The following is a 19,929-nucleotide window of genomic DNA, read 5'->3' on the forward strand; positions in this document are numbered from 1 at the left end:
CAGACTTGCAGCTGTCTACAGTGAAGCCTCATGCTAACCACCACACTCCCATGCTGGCTAATTTGGAGAGCAACTCTGACAGTTAGGAGAGATGATTCAAGGGGAGCCTAGAGCCTTGTATGACAATTCTCAGTACAAGTGGACCTGTTTGCTCTCTTGAGAATGGTCATGCCTCTGAGGTTGCTGGTTTGTCCTCCTCTCCCCACACGTGGGTAACAAGGCAGTTCTGATGGCTGTGCGTCTTACAAGTTGTTACACTTCATAAAAAGTGTGATGTGCTTCCAAAGGATTACTGAATAAATTGAATCTATTTTTTAATCTCAATATATAGCAACCCCCTACACATTTTAATTATTTATTTCACCCTAGTAAGATTTAGCTGTTTTTCTAAAATTTATAAACGATATTTTTCTTGATTTTCTGTGTATTATTGATTTCCAGTCGTCACGTTTGAACATTGGAGTAGTTTTTGGTGAGATGCAGCGCAGTTGGGCAGCAGACGATTCGTGCTCCGGACGTCATGCTCGCAGCTCTTGCTGCAGCCCGGTCCGCGTGGGCGGACGGGATTGGCACGGACCGGAAGTGAGGCGGGGGCTCGGGTCGGTGATGCCGCTGGAAAAGGCCGAGGGAGAAGTTGCAAGCGGCGTCTAGTCGATCAGGTAGGGGGAGAAGAGGATGGGGAAGCGTGCTGTGGATTAAGTAGGGGTTAGGGGGAGGGAGTGGTGGATGGTGAGGATGGGAAGATGTATTGTGGATCAGGTTGGGGATACGGGAGGAAGGGTTGAGAGGATAAGGAGATGTGTGATTGATCAGGTAGGGAAGAAGGGAGACTGAGGAGGGGGTGGTGAGAGTGGGGAAGGAGCGTCTAGTGAAGGGGGACAGTGAGAGGGCCAGGTAGGGGTAGAGAAAGGAGCGGTGGTGGAGGTGGGGTAAGGATGGGGAAGCAGCTTCTAGTGGATCACGTAGGGGAGAGGAGGGACTGAGGGTGGTGAGGTATGGGAGCAAGTGGTGGGGTGGGAAGGTATGTTGTGGATCAGGGAGGAGGAGGGAGAGGGAAGGATGAGTCTGGAGGTGATGACGTGTGCTGTGGATCGGGTAGAGGAGAAAGGGGAGAAGAAGGAAAGGTGAGAGTTGGGAGGTGTGTGGTAGATCAAGTAGAGGAGAGGAAGTGGGTATTGGCGTTAGTTTATTATTGTCACATGTTCTGAGATATGGTGAAAAGTTTTTCTTGCACACTGTTCACACAGTTTAGATCCTTACACAGTATATTGAGCTTGAACAAGGTAAAACAATAACGATACAGAATAAAGTGTAAAATCTGCAGTGCAGGTAAACAATAAAGTGTGAGATCATACCAAGGTTGGATGTGAGGCCAAAAGTCCATTTTATCCTACTGAGTAGGGTTGGGAGGTGTATGGTTGATCAGATAGGGGAGAGGAGGGACCAGGGCTGATGGTGCAGAAGAGAAGGCAAGTTTCAATTTGATAGGGGAGAGGTTGGTGTGGGTGGGAAAGTGAGGTTGAGTATGTGAGGAGGGATGAGTGTGTGGTGGATGGTTCTGGAGGGAGATGGTTAGAGCCATGTGTAGGTGGGTGCTTAATATATTGGGGTGTGGAGAGTAGTGTGGGAGATAGTTGGGGCAGGTATAGTATTGGAGGGAAGTGGAGTTTGGTTAACAATGCCTCGGTACAGGCGGGCAATTTGGGACAGGAGTGGGGAAGAGTGAAAAGCTTGGTAAGAGGACACCTGATAGGAGTTCAGGCTTGGCTGGGGATGGACAAGTAAATCTCATCTTATCTTTAAATCTTTGGTCTGAAGAGTCTGGCCTAGATGGAGACTAATGGAAAATTGGTGGGCCTGAAAAGGTGGGGAAGAGATGTACGAGACGGATCAAGAGGGTGTGAGGTGGGTTGCAGAGGGTGTTTGGTAATTGGAGCTTAATATGTCAAGGAAATTATTTATGAGCATCTTGTGGCAAGTGTGGCGCAATCTTGCTAGTTTTTACTTTCTAAAGTGGCTAATTTGCCAAGGTGAGGAAGGAAGAGGGCAGATGGATCCTTGTACCAATTTAATGTTTAACGAGTATGATTGAAATGTCCAAAAAGAAAGTTAAAATATGCAAAATGGACTTAAATGGCTGACATATGTATGTGGTATTATAAGAGAGAGTTGCATTTCTCTGGCGCTGTATGCAGTTTGGAGATATCCCAAAGCCTTAATTCTGAGTTGTAATCTTTGCAGCAACGCTGCAGACTATAGATGCTTAGTGTTTATTTGTGTGAAATGTGATGCAGATTATGAGGTCAATGTTTTCTTTCTAATTAACAACAGCTGATGAGTTGCTCTTGTTCAAAGTAAATTTACTGGCTAAGTACACATATGTCACCCTGTACAATCCTGAGATTCATTGTCTTGCAGACATACTCACTAAATCCGTAGAATAATGAGCACATTGAGTGGATCCTGTTGCAAGTGGAATGAGAACTCAGTGGGTGTAATGTGCATCGACAAGTGAAACCGATGTGGCTGCACATCTGGAACTTATTACTGCATCTGTCTTGCTGAGGCCAGTGATGGTTCAAAATCAGGTTTATTGTCACTGTCATAAAATTTGTTTTTGTGCCAGCAGTTACAGTGCAACACATAAAATACGGTGGATTCTGGTTAATTGGGATGGCAGTTAATGGGGACAGCCATTTGTTTGGGACAACTCTTAAAGAACAAAAACAAATGGAGAAAATAGCCAGGATTCCTTCATTTATTTGGGACACTATGTCACTTAATTGGGGCAGGAGGCTGTTGCAGAACAGTTCCTCAAATACTGTCAGTCATGTGCAAGTCGTGTGGCAGTTACTTTAATACTTTATACTTTATTTTTGCCAAACAACGAACGTGTAATCATCACAGCGATATTTGATTCTGTGCTTCCCACTCCCTGGATTACAAATATTAAATATTAAAAATAGTAAAAATTAGTACATTTAAAAAATTTAATTATAAATCACAAATAGAAAATAGAAAAATGGAAAGTAAAGTAGTGCAAAAAAACCGAGAGGCAGGTTCGGATATTTGGAGGGTACGGCCCAGATCCGGGTCAGGATCCGTTCAGCAGTCTTATCACAGTTGGAAAGAAGCTGTTCCCAAATCTGGCCGTACGAGTCTTCAAGCTTCTGAGCCTTCTCCCGGAGGGAAAAGGGACGAAAAGTGTGTTGGCTGGGTGGGTCATGTCCTTGATTATCCTGGCAGCACTGCTCTGACAGTGTGCGGTGTAAAGTGAGTCCAAGGACGGAAGATTAGACCTTACACTGTGTTTGGAGCAAACCGTTTTTAATTAGCATCATTTGTGTGGTTGTGTTCAAAAACCAGGCTGATAATTGGTGAGTAATAAACAGTAAGACAATTCAGAACTGTTCGCTGTGGTCTCAAGCATTCAAGTTTGGGGCCACAAATGGCTGGGAGTGAAAATGAAATGATTTCACTATTTCAACAAGTTAGGAACTACGAAAAATTTGAAGGTACTGGCAATCATCTTGAATGTTACAATGAAAATGTAGATTTGGAAGACAAGAAAATCTGCAGATGCTGGAAATCCAAGCAACACAGACAAAATGCTCGAGGAACTCAGCAGGCCAGGCAGCATCTATGGAAGAGAGAAAGCAGCCAATATTTTGAGCTGAGACCATTCTTCAGGACTGGAAAAACAGATGAGAAGTTAGAGCAAGGAGGTGGGAGGAGGGGAGGAAGAAGTACAAGGTGGTAGGTGATAGGTGAAACTGGGGGAGGGGGAGCGATGATGTAAAGGGCTGGGAAGCTGATAGGTGAAAGAGATAAAGGGCTGGAGAAGGGGGAATCTGATAGGAGAGGGGTAAAAGACCATGGAAGAAAGAAAGGGAAGGGGGAAGAGCACCGGGGGAAGGTGAGGGGTAGGTAAGAAGATGAGATGAGAAAAGGAAAAGGGAATGGGAATAGTGAAAGGCGAGGCAATCACTGGAAGTTTGAGAAACCGATGTTCGTGCCATCAGGTTGGTGGCTACCCAGACAGAATGTAAGGTGTTGCTCATACTCCTGAGTGAGGCCTCATCGCAGCAGTAGAGGAGGCCGTGGACTGATGTGTTGGAATGGGAATAGGAAGTAGAATGAAAGATTTGGAAGATGCAATCATTTTGAAGGCAGTCCATTATCAGGTGTCAGTGCTGATTTTGTTCATTTACGGTCAAAAGAATGTGACGTGGATGAATTGCTCCGTTGACAAAGTATTAGGAACCAGTACACAATTTTATAGTACTATAGTAGTTTTGGTAGCGTACTAATTTCTTCTGTATTTCATTTAAATACATCATTTGTTACTCAGTTAAATGGTAGTTTTTCTTTCTTATACCTTTTTAACTATTAATGTGAAACCTCAGCTATTTAGTGCAGTTGCTTAATTGGGCCAAAGTGTACTGGTCCTGATGTGTCCCAATTAACTGGAATCCACTGTATACTGTAAATTGCAGTAAGAAATGTATATAATTTTTAAAAAGTAGTGCCGAATGAGAGCAGAATTAGTGAGGTAGTGTTCATGAGATCATTATCTGTTTAGAAACCTGATGGTAGAGGGGAAGAAGCTGTTCCTAAAACATTGTGTGTGTGTCTTCAGGCTCCTGTATCTCCTCCCTGATGGTAGTAGGCCTGCTCTGGGTGGTGGGGTCCACTATTCTGGTACACAGAATAGTGACAGCTTTGATTAAGTTTTCTAATCCCAGAAAGGATAGGTTTTTGATGCTCATAGTGTAGCAAATGAAATTAACTCTCCAGAAAGAAAAGGATAATTTCATCATATAGTTTTGAGAATAGAGTTGTGGTTCATTTTATAATGCTATTGTCTCCTCTTCTATCGATTGACTGGGAACAGCGGTTATAAATTACAGTTGTTCGGCTTTGATTAACAGTTCTGTGCTGCCTTTGAGAGCTACATTGTCTCTGTAATGGCACTGTCAAATTTGTCTAGATGGTTGACTTTCATATGCTCTATGATTTAATTATCGTCTCTGAGAGGGCCGAGGATTCAAAGCCCCCTAAGAAATCTGCGCATATTTTGGCTTTATAGTGCTGAGGGAAATGTAGACTTGACAGAGATACTTTTATGAGACATGAGGGTCAAGAATCAACCTTGTTCACCATTTATGTTTACATGTATTAGGAATTTGCTGTGGTTTGTTGGTGAGGCACACAACAAAAACAACATTCAACATTGATGAAGAAGAAAGGAATATACTTGGCCAAGGTGTACCACCTGCTTAGCATCACGTGAAACAGTGGGAGCAGGTGGTGGATAGCCATGTGAGCAGCTGGTGCATATCACAGTGCTGCTTATGTGACCACTGATACCAGGCAAGACCATCTCTGAAGAATATTGATAACGGCTGGGGTCACTTGTCTTGTAAAGACACTGCCCAGAAGAAGGCAATGGGAAACTACTTCTGTTGAAAAATTTGCCAAGAACTATCATGGTCATGGAAAGTCCTTGATCACCCACGTCATATGACAGGCACATAATGAACGAAAATATATAATTTTCATAGATTTTAAGGTTAAATTATGGACGTGGAATAAAAAGTGTCTAAGTACATAAATGCCAGCAATGTAAGTAGCATTATAAAAAGTGTTTACAGTGCAGTGACTGAGGTAATTGATGAGGGGTGAGGAGCTAACTAAAATGGCTGATCATATTAACTGCCTGGAAGAAGAAACTGATGGTGTGAAGTTTTTATTTTAAGTAGCTTTATAGTGCTTTCCAGTGGGAGCTTTTGGAAAAGGCAGTTTGCTGGGTGGGCAACCAATGACCTGACAGGTCACTGTAGTTCAGAGGTTCAATTAATATCAGAAAAATGTATACAATATACATCCTGAAATGCTGTTTCTTTGTAACATCCACAAAAACAGAGGAGTGCCCCAAAGAATGAATGACAGTTGAATGTTAGAACCCCAAAGTCCCCCACCAGCTCCCCTCCCTTCCACGAGTGAGCGGCAGCAAGCAACAATCCCCCCTCCCCCCACCGGCAAAAAAAAACATTGGCACCCGCCACCGAGCACTCAAGTGTGAGCAAAGCAATAGCAAAGACACAGACTTGCAGTCACCCCGAACACTTCATGTTTCACCCGGTATACGACATACCACAGGCACTCTCTGTCCCTAATAAGGGAGAAGGAAGTGTCTCTTTTCCCAGTGAGCCTTGATTGTCTATTTTTTGTACATTGTGAGAGGATGCTGTGTCAAACCAGACAGTAATGGTAAATCAAAGGTTCATCTTCTATCTCGAGTGAATGTGAAGATGATGAGTGGTGTTCTCTTGGTTTTACGGCGGTAATTTACCCTTTATTATAAAATTGCTACTTTAGTTTTAAAGTGGTTGAGGCATCCTGAGATAATGGAAGATGTTATATAAGCATCATTGTTAAATGTGCCTTTGGATGCTAAATTAGAGACTGAAATGCTGTTGCCAATCCTGATGTTTCGGGCAGGCAGAATGTCAAGACCATGTTCGTCCATTTAGTATCCTTTGGCATTATGAAGGACACTTCAATAGTTTGATATGTATTGTGTCTTGTGTTCTATGCAATGGGATGCCTAGGCATCTCTTATTATTCAAACCTTTGAATTATTTCTAATTGCAACAGCCTTTTCAAGGCTTGTTCATATTGATTTTTGGCCTTTTGCATTTATCAGAATCAGGTTTATCATCACTAACAGGTAATGAAATTTTCTTTGCGGTAGCAGTACAATCCAATGCATAAACATGACTATAAATAAGTGGTGTAAAAAGAGAGCAGAATAGCGAATTAGTGTTCATGGCATCATGCACCATTCAGAAATGTGACGACAGGGAAAGAAGCTGTTCCTGAAACGTTGGGTGTGGTCTTCAGGCTCCTGCCACCTCACTGAGAGCGGCAAAGAGAAGAGGCCATGCCCTCGATGGTGAGGAGTCTAGTGCCCATGATGGAACTGGCTTGAGCTTTGAACCTCCTGCAGTATTTTCTGTGCATTGGAGCCTTCCTACCAGTCAGAATGCTCTCTGCAGTACATCTATAGAAATTTCCTAAAGACTTAGGTGATGCATGTACCAAATTATTTTGTTACAGGCTGATTTAACATTTTGTAGACTTGTTTTTCCACTGAGTTAATGTATGAACCCCCAAGGGATCCATACTTAATCCTTTTAAAATTTCTTCTTAACACCTCTAACAGATTCACTTTCTGCTCCTTGAGTGTCTAGATGCTGCGGCTCATCATTCCAAATTAGCAAGTTACTGTACGCGTGTTAAAGCTGGATTAATTGTTCTAATCACATGGATATCATTTAAAAATGAAAGGCCACTCAAACTAGATTGTGAAATGATCTCAGATGTTACTTGTATTATCTCCCTCATTCTTGCTTCTGTTACAGAAAAAGCTGGAAGTACTCAGCAACAAGAAGAGTTTATGTTCCAAGTCAAAGACCCTTCATCAGAGCTGTGAGAGAGAAAGCTGCAAACCTTTGAGTGTTTCCAGCATTTTCTGTTTTAATTCAGACTTTGCAGTTTTTAAACTATTATTTTCCAATTTCCTTGTGTTGCCCTTGAGTAGGGAGAAAAGTTTTGGATTGGACTCCCCTTTCCCAGTGAGACCATATAAAATGCATTGCTTTTTGGTTTAATATTAAAAGCAGAGGTGTATGTAATTAATGTTCAAGGAAACTTTCAAACTTTTTCTCACTCAACCATTTCTTCTCAGAAGCCGGGAATTAGTTCTCTCAGAATCAGGTTTATTGTCACTGACATGGCAGAGATGATTCTGAACTTGTGCCTTTCTGTAGTTTTTCTTTCTCCTGCCAGATTTCTGCAGGCTCATCTTGTCCGTGAGATCAATGGTCTGCTTCCTTGTCATGATCCCATCCAACTTCTACCCACACAGCTTCACGTACTGGTGCTGATTTTAACTGATATTTCTCTTCCCCGCTCCTTCAAATTTTGTAATTCCTGCCTGCCCCAGGCAATTTTTGCTTGTTGTTAAAGCAAAGTGCTTTGTGGAAACAGACTGTATCTTATCAGACACTTTATGTCTCTTGTAATAAAAACCATCAATGCTTTACATAGCTGTGCAAGTCAGTCCTAATGAGTTGAAGCTAGAATATGAAAGTAATATCGAAGTCCAAAGCTTGTCAAAAGTCCGGAGGTAGAAGGTCGAAGATTGAAGTTGACGAGTCCAGAGGTAGAAGGTCGAAGACCGAAGTCGACGTGTCCACATATCAGAATCCCGATGTCTGAGAGGCTGGGCCAATGACTGGAGCCCTGGAGCTGGCCTGTCCTGGGGCTGAAGGCCTGCTTATGTGGATGGGAAAGAGGCTTGTTTTGCTACTGGTATTCTGTTCTTATTGCTTGTGGTGTTCTGCTGAACACTGAGCAAGTTACGTTAGCGCCGGAATGTGTGGTTACACTTGCAGACTGCCTCCGGCACATCCTTGGGTGTGTTGCTTGTTAATGCAAGCGATGCATGTCACTGTATGTTTTGATGTACATGTGATAAATCTGAATCTATTTTCGGTACCAGTGTCCAATGGGAAATGAGCACAGAGTGAAATTTTATGTGATGATTCTAAATGGCAGCTGGAGGAATACTGTAGAGCTCAACCATGGGTCCCTAAAATAACAAACTTGCTTACAATATGTTGAAAAAATGAGCACACTGTTTGTTAATTACAAACATTAAACGTCAGACAGATAAGTGATTTTTGAATACGCTGGAGGTACCAAGTATGATGCTCGTCTTCTGTCACATCACAGATGTTAATGTTTCAAACTCAGTATTATGTCTAACTGTTTTTACAAACTTCTATCTACTTATCAGCATATGTCCTAAGGGCTGGAAGGTCCTTTCCAGAACCATTCTCGCTGATGACTTGCATTGTGCGGTATAATGGCATTCTACATCTCTCCCAGAACTCCCCACCCGACCTTCTACAAGGATATGGGCACCATATTCAAATAGTTCAACCAACATAGCGCTACATTCCTAAACAATGTTCAAAGTAAATTTATTATCAAAGTATATATGTTACCATATCAAAGTTGCTGGTGAACGCAGCAGGCCAGGCAGCATCTCTAGGAAGAGGTACAGTCGATGTTTCAGGCTGAGACCCTTCGTCAGGACTACCTGAAGGAAGAGTTAGTAAGAGATTTGAAAGTAGGAGGGGGAGGGGGAGATTCAAAATGATAGGAGAAGACAGGAGGGGGAGGGATGGAGTCAAGAGCTGGACAGGTGATTGGCAAAGGGGATATGAGAGGATCATGGGACAGGAGGCTCATGGAGAAAGACAAGGCGGGGGGAACCCAGAGGATGGGCAAGGGGTATAGTCAGAGGGACAGAGGGAGAAAAAGGAGAGTGAGAGAAAGAATGTGTGTATAAAAATAAATAACGGATGGGGTACGAGGGGGAGGTGGGGCATTAGCGGAAGTCAGAGAAGTCAATATTCATGCCATCAGGTTGGAGGCTATCCAGACGGAATATAAGGTGTTGTTCCTCCAACCTGAGTGTGGCTTCATCTTTACAGTAGAGGAGGCCGTGGATAGACATGTCAGAATGGGAATGGGATGTGGAATTAAAATGTGCGGCCACTGGGAGATCACTGTTCAGCAAAGCGGTCTCCCAGTCTGCGTCGGGTCTCGCCAATATATAGAAGGCCACATCGGGAGCACCGGACGCAGTATATCACCCCAGCCGACTCACAGGTGAAGTGTTACCTCACCTGGAAGGACTGTCTGGGGCCCTGAATGGTGGTAAGGGAGGAAGTGTAAGGGCATGTGTAGCACTTGTTCCACTTACAAGGATATTTGCCAGGAGGGAGATCAGTGGGGAGGGATGGGGGGGACGAATGGACAAGGGAGTCGCGTAGGGAGCGATCCCTGCGGAAAGCAGAGGTGGGGGGAAGGGAAAGATGCGCTTAGTGGTGGGATCCCGTTGGAGGTGGCGGAAGTTACGGAGAATAATATGTTGGACCCGGAGGCTGGTGGGGTGGTAGCTGAGGACCAGGGGAACCCTATTCCTAGTGGGATGCCGGGAGGATGGAGTGAGAGCAGATGTGCGTGAAATGGGGGAGATGCGTTTGAGAGCAGAGTTGATGGTGGAGGAAGGGAAGCCCCTTTCTTTAAAAAAAGGAGGACATCTCCCTCATCCTGGAATGAAAAGCCTCATCCTGAGAGCATATGCGGCGGAGATGGGGGAATTGTGAGAAGGGGATAATACATATACCTTGAGGTTAATTTTCTTGCGGGCATTTACAGGGAAAAAATAAATATAGAATTTATTTATTTATTTATAAAACAGAATGACAAACAATCAATGAGCAAATATAAAATAATACTAAGAACATGAGTCCTTCAAAGTGAGTGTTTTGGTTGTGGAATCAGTTTAATGTTGAAATGAGTGAAATTATCCATGAGGATCCTGATTGTTGTATGGTAGTAACTGCTCCTGATCTTGGTGGTGTGGGATCTAAGGCTTCTGTGTCTCCTGCTCGATGGTGGTAGTGAGAAGGAGTCATGTCCTGGATGGTGGGGGTCTTTGCTGGTTGCCGCTTTTTTGTGGCAACACTCCTTGCAAATGTGCTCAGTGGTAGAGAAGGCTTTGCCTATGTAGGTCCGCTATGGCAACAGTCCCCAACCACCGGGCCGCAAAGCATGTGCTATCAGGCCATGAGGAAACAATATGAGTCAGCTGCACCTTTCCTCATTCCCTGTCACGCACTGTTGAACTTGAACATAGGGTTGCCAACTGTCCCATATTAGCCGGGACATCCAGTATATTGGGCTAAATTGGTTTGTCCCATATGGGACCGCCCTTGTATCGTATTTCCCCGGCTAAGGTAGAGCGTTCCTATGAAACCTTTCGTGCCGAAATGGCGTGAAGCGAAGAAGTAATTACCATTAATTTATATGTGAAAAATTTTTGAGCGTTCCCAGACCCAAAAAATAATCTAACAGATCATACCAAATAACACATGAAACTGAAAATAACACTAACATATAGTAAAAGCAGGAATGATATGATAAATACACAGCCTATATAAAGTAGAAATAATGTATGTATAGTATAGTCGGGAAGATGAAGGCAAAACCGATTTGTGGGGGGAAAAGATCGGCACGTATGCACATGTGCACATCATATGCGCACGCAGGTGCCCGTGCAAAGCTTCATGGTCATGGTAGACTTTCCTGGGGTAAAGTGTCCCGGGAGTTGATTGCTATTTTTGTCCCTTATTTGGGAGTGAGAAAGTTGGCAACCCGAACTGTAAAAGACATGTTGAGGTGAGTTTAACCCTACTTGAACACCCCCCCCCCCCACCCCCACCGGTCGGCTGGTCCGCAAGGCTTGGGAGCATCACTGAATTACAGCACTCCATCACTCCTTTAATTGTTGAGGGTCTGTATTCTTGAATTCCCGCCCCAAACTCTTCTTCCTACCTGCATCTGTTTCCTTCTTTAATTTGCTTCTCTGTGACTGAGCTACTGGTCAAATGCCACACAGTCCTTGGGGCTTGCTGTCAAATCTTGTTTGATAGTTTTTGAAGGACTATGAAATGTTTTCTTTATGTTAAAGAAAGTTGGTGGGTTGAGGGGTGTAAAGTATAAATACCAGGCCAGTTGTGCTGAGAATGGCCTGTTTCTGCACTGTATGTTCTAAATACCTTCCGAGTTTTCATGTGTTGAAGGACATAGATGCACAGAAAGTTGTACAAGAGCACGATGTTTCTACCTTTTCACCTGTGGCATGGAGTTTTTAGCTAAGCTGGTATTGGTTTGTGAAGGGGTAAACGTTCTGGATTGGAGTATGCTTTCCCAGTGCGACCATATAACAACTTGCCCTCATGGTTATGTCATTGACATGTCATGACACTCTCTGAGGGTATAGGTGTAGAATTCTGCTGTTAGCTGGCCTTGAGTGAAATGAAAAATTCTACAGAGATTCACTGTTTGTTCTTTCTCCTGGAGTTTGTTCAGTCTCTAATGAACAGCTTGTTAGGCAGTCTAATCCCATTAGGCAGGGACCATTTGCCAGTCTTGACAAATGATATCAATATCACAGAGTGGAAAATGGGACTTGTAGTCTAATTAGCACCCCTCGAAAATGATGATGTTGGCAGGGTAGCAAGTTTATGTATGCATGAACTTAATATTTAAAGATGTGTGGTATTGATGGCAGGATTCAATGGTATATCACTCACCAGGTGACAGCAGGAAATATTAACCAATGAGGAATGAATTCTGTAACCAACATGAAGTAAATCAAGGATTAAAACTGGTTGCATAGGTTATCAATTTTTGTAGAATACTTTTACAATACAGAATTGTTCTAGAACACTGATCACTCCCCATTGATCTCCGTCCTGGCACTTATCCTTGCAAGCAGAACAAATGCCATACCTGCCCCTACGCTACCTCCCTCACTTACCATTCAGGATCCCAAACAGTCCTTCCAGGTGAGGGGACACTTCCCCTGTGAGACTGTTGGGGTTATCTACTGTATCTGCTGCTCCCAGTTTGGTCTCCTGTACATCGATGACATCAGACGTAGATGGGAGACCACTTCGCTGAGCAACAATGCTCTGTCTGCCACAAAAAGTGGGATCTTCCAGTGGTCACCCATTTCAATTCTACTTCCCATTCCCATTCCGATATCTCAGTCCCTGGCTTCTTCTTGTTCCAAAATGAGGCCACCCTCAGGGTTGGAGAAGAAACACCTTATATTCCGTCTGGGTAGCCTCCAACCTGATGGCATGAACATCGATTTCTCGAACTTCAGGTAATTGCCCCCTCCCCCCCACCCGCCTTCTCCATTCCCCATTCTCATTTCCTTCTTTCACCTTATTCTCCTTACCTGTCCATCACCTCCCTCTAGTGCTCCTCCCCCTTCCCTTTCTTCCATGTCCTTCTGACATCTCATATCAGATTCCCCTTTCTCCAGCCCTTTATCTCATTCACTAATTGACTTCTCAGCTCTTTACTTCATCCCTTCCTCCTTCTGATTTCACTTATCACCTGCCATCTTGTACTTCTTCCTCCCCTCTCCCACTTTCCTACTCTGACTTCTCAACTCTTTTTTTTCCAGTCCTGATGAAGGGTCTCAGCCCAAAATGTCAACTGTTTATTATTTTCCATAGATGCTGCTTGGTCTGCTGGGTTTCTCCAGCATTTGGTGTGTATTACTTTGATTTATTGCAGATTTTCTCTTGTTTGTGAAATCATTTTATTTCTAGCTTTAAATAGATTTGAATAATTTTTGCAATTATTTGTCACTGCTTTGAATATGTAGTTCTTATTTTCTTTTGCTGTGCATTGTAAATACAATTTTAAAATATTTTTTCTGTAATGGGTGGAAGGGGAGAGGTGGGTGCTAGAGATATGGTCTGGAACCAGGGGGGCAGTAACTCAAAAAAGTTTGGGAACCACTGGTTTGGAGGAAAGCTGGTCAATTCAATACAGGTTTCCCCCGCCATTCGAAGGTAGAGCGTTCCTATGAAACAGTTCGTAAGTCGAAATGTCGTAAAGCGAAGAAGCAATTACCATTTATTTATATGGGAAAATTTTGTGAGCGTTCGCAGACCCAAAAATAACCTACCAAATCATGCCAAATAACACATAAAACCTAAAATAACAGTAACATATAGTAAAAGCAGGAATGATATGATAAATACACAGCCTACATAAAGTAGAAATACTTTTCCACAATCATTACTGAACTGTTCTCTGTAGCGAAAATCTCACGTAAGCGCCGTCGGCAGAAAATCTCACGCAAGCGCTGTTGGCAAAAACACGGCGCAAATGCTTTCTGGTAACCTTTAAGCTATGAAGCTGCCAAATCATACCAAATAACACGTAAAAATACACAGCCAATATAAAGTAGAAATAATGTATGTACAGTGTAGTATCACTTACCGGAATCAGGAAGACAGCTTGCCGAGCACAGTGATGATGGTGTGTTAGACTGAGTCGTCGCAGTTTGGAATGGTGCAGTGGCCCCCACCCTCCAGGCCGCCGAGCGATACATTGCCGCGAAACATGCAAGAATGCAGCGGTAGCCTGGAGGCACACAGCACATCTTTAAGAAAAAAGCCAAAACAAACATGCTAATTAATTAGGTGCCGCCCGACACGTAATTGTCGGCCCAGATCAGTGCCGATTGCGTCGTCTCTGATCTGGCCCAACAGTTACGTGTCCGCGACACCTAATTAATTAGCATGTTTGTTTAGGCTTTTTTCTTAAAGATGTGCTGTGTGCCTCTCGGCTACCGTTGCATTCTCCGTGAATCGGTATCTGTCCATGGCCTGGGGGTTAGGGTGGTGAGACACTGGGGTGTCATCTCGTCATCGTCTGTTTCCATTAGGGCAGGCAGGTCATCTTCTATCTCTGCCTGCCTCGATGTCGAAGCGCGAGGTTAGTCATCTGCTGTGGCTAATGTAGAAGGCTTGGTTGACTGCTGAGCCTCGCGCATTTTTCTATCACACAGTTCTTTGTAAGGACTCAAACCATCCTGCAAATATCTCCTAAACCAACGTACCCTTTCAAAATTAAAGTCGTACTTTACCATTACTCATTCGGTTTCGGTTGTTATCCTTTTTTCTTCCAATTGCATCAGCTCTTCATCTGTCAGCTCTTGGTCATGGGATGCCAAAACCTCTTCAACATCATGTTCGTCAGCTTCCACAAGCCAAACTCACATTGTCCTTACTTCGTTCACCACGATCAGAACGCTTATTTATGTCTAGTTTTACGCTAAGTGTAACACCCTTACGAGCTCTTTCGGGCTTTTCCAATATCTTAGAATTCATCTTGCAAACAGCTGCTCACAGGCTCGTGTTTAAGCAATGCCGGCGAGAATCCGGGGTAGAGCGGCTGCTCGGGGCGCATGCTGATTTTTTCGCGCGCTGATTTTTTATCGCGCACTGCTTTTTTTTCCGTAACAGTGAAAACACCTTCTGAAAGCAAAAACAGGGTACTAATGTAGGTCTTTCGTAACGGTGAGGTTTCGTAAAGCGAACGTTGGAAAAGCAGGGGACACCTATATTAGACTAATTGCGTCTGGATGTAACAAAATGTGAATGAGATTTCAGCAGAAGGTGAGATAAGACTGGAGTGGAAACACTAGAAAATTAGACATATATGGTCTCATAAGGTAGGGTAGGAGAGCAAACATCATTTTCCAAAACTCAACTCAAGGTTGCGAGCATACATTAATCTACTAATTATGGACAAAGTGAAGGATGAGTGTTTTGACCTGGCTTTTCAATTTTAATTGAAGGAATTTTCTACTCTTCCAGTGCTGCATGTCGGGTGAACAACTTCATGAATGCAATGAATAGATGGAGGAAGCTGTTGGTGACGATGCATAGCATATCATTGTCACACATCAAAAAATCTTAGGGTAATGTTGCATAGCATCATGTAAGAATTAGCAGCAGATGGATGAAAGGATAATTAATCCAGTGCTAAGTAGCATCTGCACTAAGCATATTACGAGTACCTCGTTCATTTGTATGTGCCATGTCGTGTGACGTGGGTGACCATGATTGTTCTTGGCAAATTTTTCTACAGAAGTGGTTTCAAAGGTATATTTAATGTCAGAGAAAGGGATACAATATATATCCTGAAATTCTTTTTCTTCGCAAACATCCACGAAAACAGAGGAGTGCTCAAAGAATGAATGACAGTTAAATGTTGGAACCCAAAGTCCCTCCCCCCAGCTCCCCCCCCCCATGCACAGGCAGCAGCAGAGCAACGACCCCCTCACCAACAAAAAAAACCTCGCCGCCCACCACCAAGCACTCAAGCGTGCAGCAAAACATCAATAAAAACACAGACTTGAAGTACTCCAAAGACTACTCGTTCACCTGGTAATTCGATTGAGATCTCTCTCTCTCTCTCTCTCTCTCTCACACACACACATACACACACACACACACACACACACACACACACACACACACACACACACACACACACACACACACACACACACACTAAAAAGGTGTCCCCATATCACACCGAGAGGGGAAACTTAATAAACAACTCGCTGATTTACGATGTTAAAAGTCTGTTGCGTCACTTCTTCCTCGGGTCCCTGGGAGCGCAGCCAGCTTGCTGCTTTCGATCTTCTGTCTCCCACGATACATCAATTTCCTACGGTGACACTGACCTCCAATCCGCCTGAAATTCCAGAACCCTGAAGGCGTGCTAGTCTTCTAGGCCGTGTCCTTGGCATGTCAGAATCAGGTTTATTATCACCAGCATGTGACGTGAAATTTGTTAACTTAGCAGCAGCAGTTTAGTGCAATGCATAATCTAGCAGACAGAAAAAAATTTTTAAAAAACGAGTATATCAATTATGTATATTGAATAGATTTTTAAAAAAGTGTAAAAATGGAAATACTGTATATTTAAAAAAAAGTGAAGTAGTGTCCAAAGCTTCAATGTCCATTTAGGAATTGGATGGCAGAGGGGAAGAAGCTGTTCCTGAATCACTGAGTGTGTGCCTTCAGGCTTCTGTACCTCCCACCTGATGGTAACAGTGAGAAAAGGGCATGACCTGGGTGCTGGAGGTCCTTAATAATGGATGCTTCCTTTCTGAGACACCGCTCCCTAAAAGTGTCCTGGGTACTTTGTAGGCTAGTACCCAAGATGGAACTGACTAGATTTACAACCTTCTGCAGCTTCTTTTGGTCCTGTGCAGTAGCCCCTCCATACCAGACAGTCATGCAGCCTGACAGACTGCTGTCCACGGTACAACTATAGAAGTTTTTGAGTGTATTTGTTGACATGCCAAATCTCTTCAAACTCCTAATAAAGTATAGCTGTTGTCTTGCCTTCTTTATAACTACATCTATATGTTGGGACCAGGTTAGAGTCTCAGAGATCTTGACCCCATCCAGGAACTTGAAGCTGCTCACTCTCTCCACTTTGAATCCCTCCATGAGGATTGGTATGTGTTCCTCTTCTTACCCTTCCTGAAGTCCACAATCAGCTCTTTTGTCTTACTGACATTGAGTGCCATGTTGTTTCTGTGGCACCACTCCACTAGTTGGCATATCTCACTCCTGTACGCCCTCTTGTCACCACCTGAGATTCTACCAACAATGGTTGTATCATCAGCAAATTTGTAGATGGTATTTGAGCTATGCCTAGCCACCCAGTCGTGTTTACAGAGAGTAGAGCAGTGGACTAAGCACACACCCAGTGCGCCAGTGTTGATCGTCAGCGAGGAGGATATGTTAATCCGCACAGATTATGGGTCTTCTGGTTAGGAAGTCGAGGATCCAATTGCAGAGGGAGGTACAGATGCACAGGTTCTGCAACTTCTCAATCAGGATTGTGGGAATGATGGTATTAAGTGCTGAGCTCTAGTTGATGAACAGCATCCTGATGTAGGTATTTGAGTTGTCCAGGTGGTCTACAGCCGTGTGGAGAGCCATTGAGATTGCATCTGCCGTTGACCTATTGTGGCGATAGGCAAATTGCAATGAGTCTAGGTCCTTGCTGAGGCAGGAGTTCAGTCTTGTCATGACCAACTTCTCAATACATTTCATCACTGTCAATGTGAGTGCTCCCGGGTGATCATCATTAGGGCAGATCACATTATTCTTCTTAGGCACTGGTATAATTGTTGCATATCGAATAGCGGCCAGTCGTGAGACCCCGAGAGCAGGTCCCATTCCCGCAAAGAACCGAAGTCAGTGTGTTACTCCAGGTCAGGGTCTTCAAAAGAACCCTGAAAGGGAAAAATAGAGATATTAAAGGTAGAAATAGAGCTGTTTCTGAAGATGCTAGCAACAGAGTGGCCATTAGGCACCATTATTCTCGTAAACTGCTCCTCCTTCCTTTGCCATTACCTTCTTCGGGGCAGTGTCTTTATAAGACGGGCCATCCCATCCATTATCAGTACTCTTCAGAGATTGTCGGCCTGGCATCAGTGGTCACTTGTCCAGGACTTGTGATATGCACCAGCTGCTCATATGGTCATCCACCACCACTTGCTCCCATGGCTTTACATGACCTTGATCATGGGGAGTTCTAAGCAAATGCTACACCTTACCCAAGGATGACCTGCACTCCAGTGGAGGGAAGGAGCCCCTTACACTCCTTTACCCCACCACCTGCTATGAGCAGCACAAGTTTTGTTTGTGGAAGATTTGACATTTCTGTGATAATGGCCAATTATTTGAGGTAATATCAGTCAATGGACAAGCATTGATCAAGGTTTTAGGGATAACCACTTTGCAGCATTGGCACGACAGTAGCATTATTGCCCCTGATTCAGAGGTTTTCAGATTTGAATCCCTTTGGGTTGTTGTGTAACAAAAAGCAGCATTGACTATTGCTGGTGAGTGGTTGTTGTATTTTTTGAGGAATCATCATTCAAACAAGATGTGTCCTTGTCTGCCATCTAGATGGATGCAAATGAGCCTTTGGCACTACATTGAGAAAGAACAAAGTTCTCTTCGGTGTTTTTGTCACTACTTATCACTCAATATTTACCCTTCATTCAGAAAAAGAATGATCTCACTCAAGTAACAAATGAAGTTCAATGCATTTAAATGATTTAGTAGATTTGGAAGGAAGAAGAGAGGGGCCACTTTTTGGAATGTGAATCTCTGTGGATTAGAAGAACAGAGAGATCTTGGAATACAAGTACCTCAGTCCCTGATGTCGAGAGTCATAAAGCACTGCAACCACACAAACAGACTGTTTGGCCCGTCTAGTCCGTGCTGAACGGTTTAACGAGAACTATAAGCAAAACACTGTTTATTTCTAGATGTACAGGTATAGAATTCGAAGGTAAGGAGGTTATGCTTAGCTTTTAACGAACATGGATTAGGTCAGATTTAGAGCAGCGAAACCCGTACTGGTTATTATTATTATGGAAAAGATATTCAATATCTGGAGACGATGTGGAGAAGATTTTCATGGACAGTACCTGGAAAGCAAAAGTATGCATATCAGGAAAGAACATAAGGCAAGGAAGTAGAATTAGGCCATTTGGCCTATTGAAAGCCTAAGGGAATTGCCTAATCAAAAGGATGAGAAGATTGAGGGGTGAAAGAAGTCAAGGCCTATTGGCTGGAGCCGAGTGTGAATCCGACAGGGAGGTCACTGCTCAGTTTGTTGTGTTCTCTGTTGATCTCCCAAGCACAGTGTGTGGTGACACTTGCAGGATGCCGCCAGCACACCCTCGGGTGTGTCGGTTGTTAAGGCAGATGACACATTTCACTCTATGGTTTGGGCAGCATCGGTGGAAGAGATCAGTCGACGTTTCGGGCCGGAACCCTTCGTCAGGACTGAAGAGGGAAGGGGCAGAGGCCCTATAAAGAAGGTGGGGGGAGGGTGGGAAGGAGAAGGCTGGTAGGTTCCAGGTGAAAAACCAGTAAGGTGAAAGATAAAGGGGTGGGGGAAGGGAGGCAGGGAGGTGATAGGCAGGAAAGGTGAAGAAGGAATAGGGGAAAACACAATGGATAGTAGAAGGAGGCGGAACCATGAGGGAGGTGATAGACAGCTGGGGGAGGGGGCAGAGTGACATAGGGATAGAGGAAGGGAGGGAGAGGGAATTACCGGAAGTTGGAGAATTCTATTCTCAGTTCCTCCGTTTCCGCCGCGTCTGCTCTGAGGATGAGCTTTTCCGTTCCAGGACATCTCAAATGTCCTCTTTCTTTAAGGATTGTGGTTTCCCTTCTGCTCTCATCAATGATGCCCTCACCCGCATCTCCATTTCCCGCACTTCGGCCCTCACCCCATCTTCCCGCCACCACAACAGGGACAGAGTTCCCCTTGTCCTCACCTACCACCCCACCAGCCTCTGGATCCAGCACATTATCCTCCGCAACTTCCGCCACCTTCAACAGGACCCCACCACTAAGCACATCTTTC

General features: G+C 43.9%; 1 protein-coding gene across 2 annotated transcripts in view; it reads left to right on the top strand.

Annotated features, from left to right (window-relative positions):
- Positions 1–551: 551 nt before the first annotated feature.
- tmtc3 (transmembrane O-mannosyltransferase targeting cadherins 3) overlaps positions 552–19,929 on the top strand; it is a 123,177-nt gene continuing 103,799 nt past the window's right edge. The window contains exon 1 of one of the 2 annotated variants that reach the window (XM_072268149.1): positions 552–659. The gene's annotated coding sequence lies outside the window, so the exon portion shown is untranslated. The remainder of the gene's footprint in view (positions 660–19,929) is intronic. The other variant, XM_072268150.1, reaches the window with a different exon arrangement.

This window comes from Mobula birostris, chromosome 9, assembly GCF_030028105.1.
Source record: "Mobula birostris isolate sMobBir1 chromosome 9, sMobBir1.hap1, whole genome shotgun sequence".
NCBI classification, from domain to species: domain Eukaryota; kingdom Metazoa; phylum Chordata; class Chondrichthyes; order Myliobatiformes; family Myliobatidae; genus Mobula; species Mobula birostris.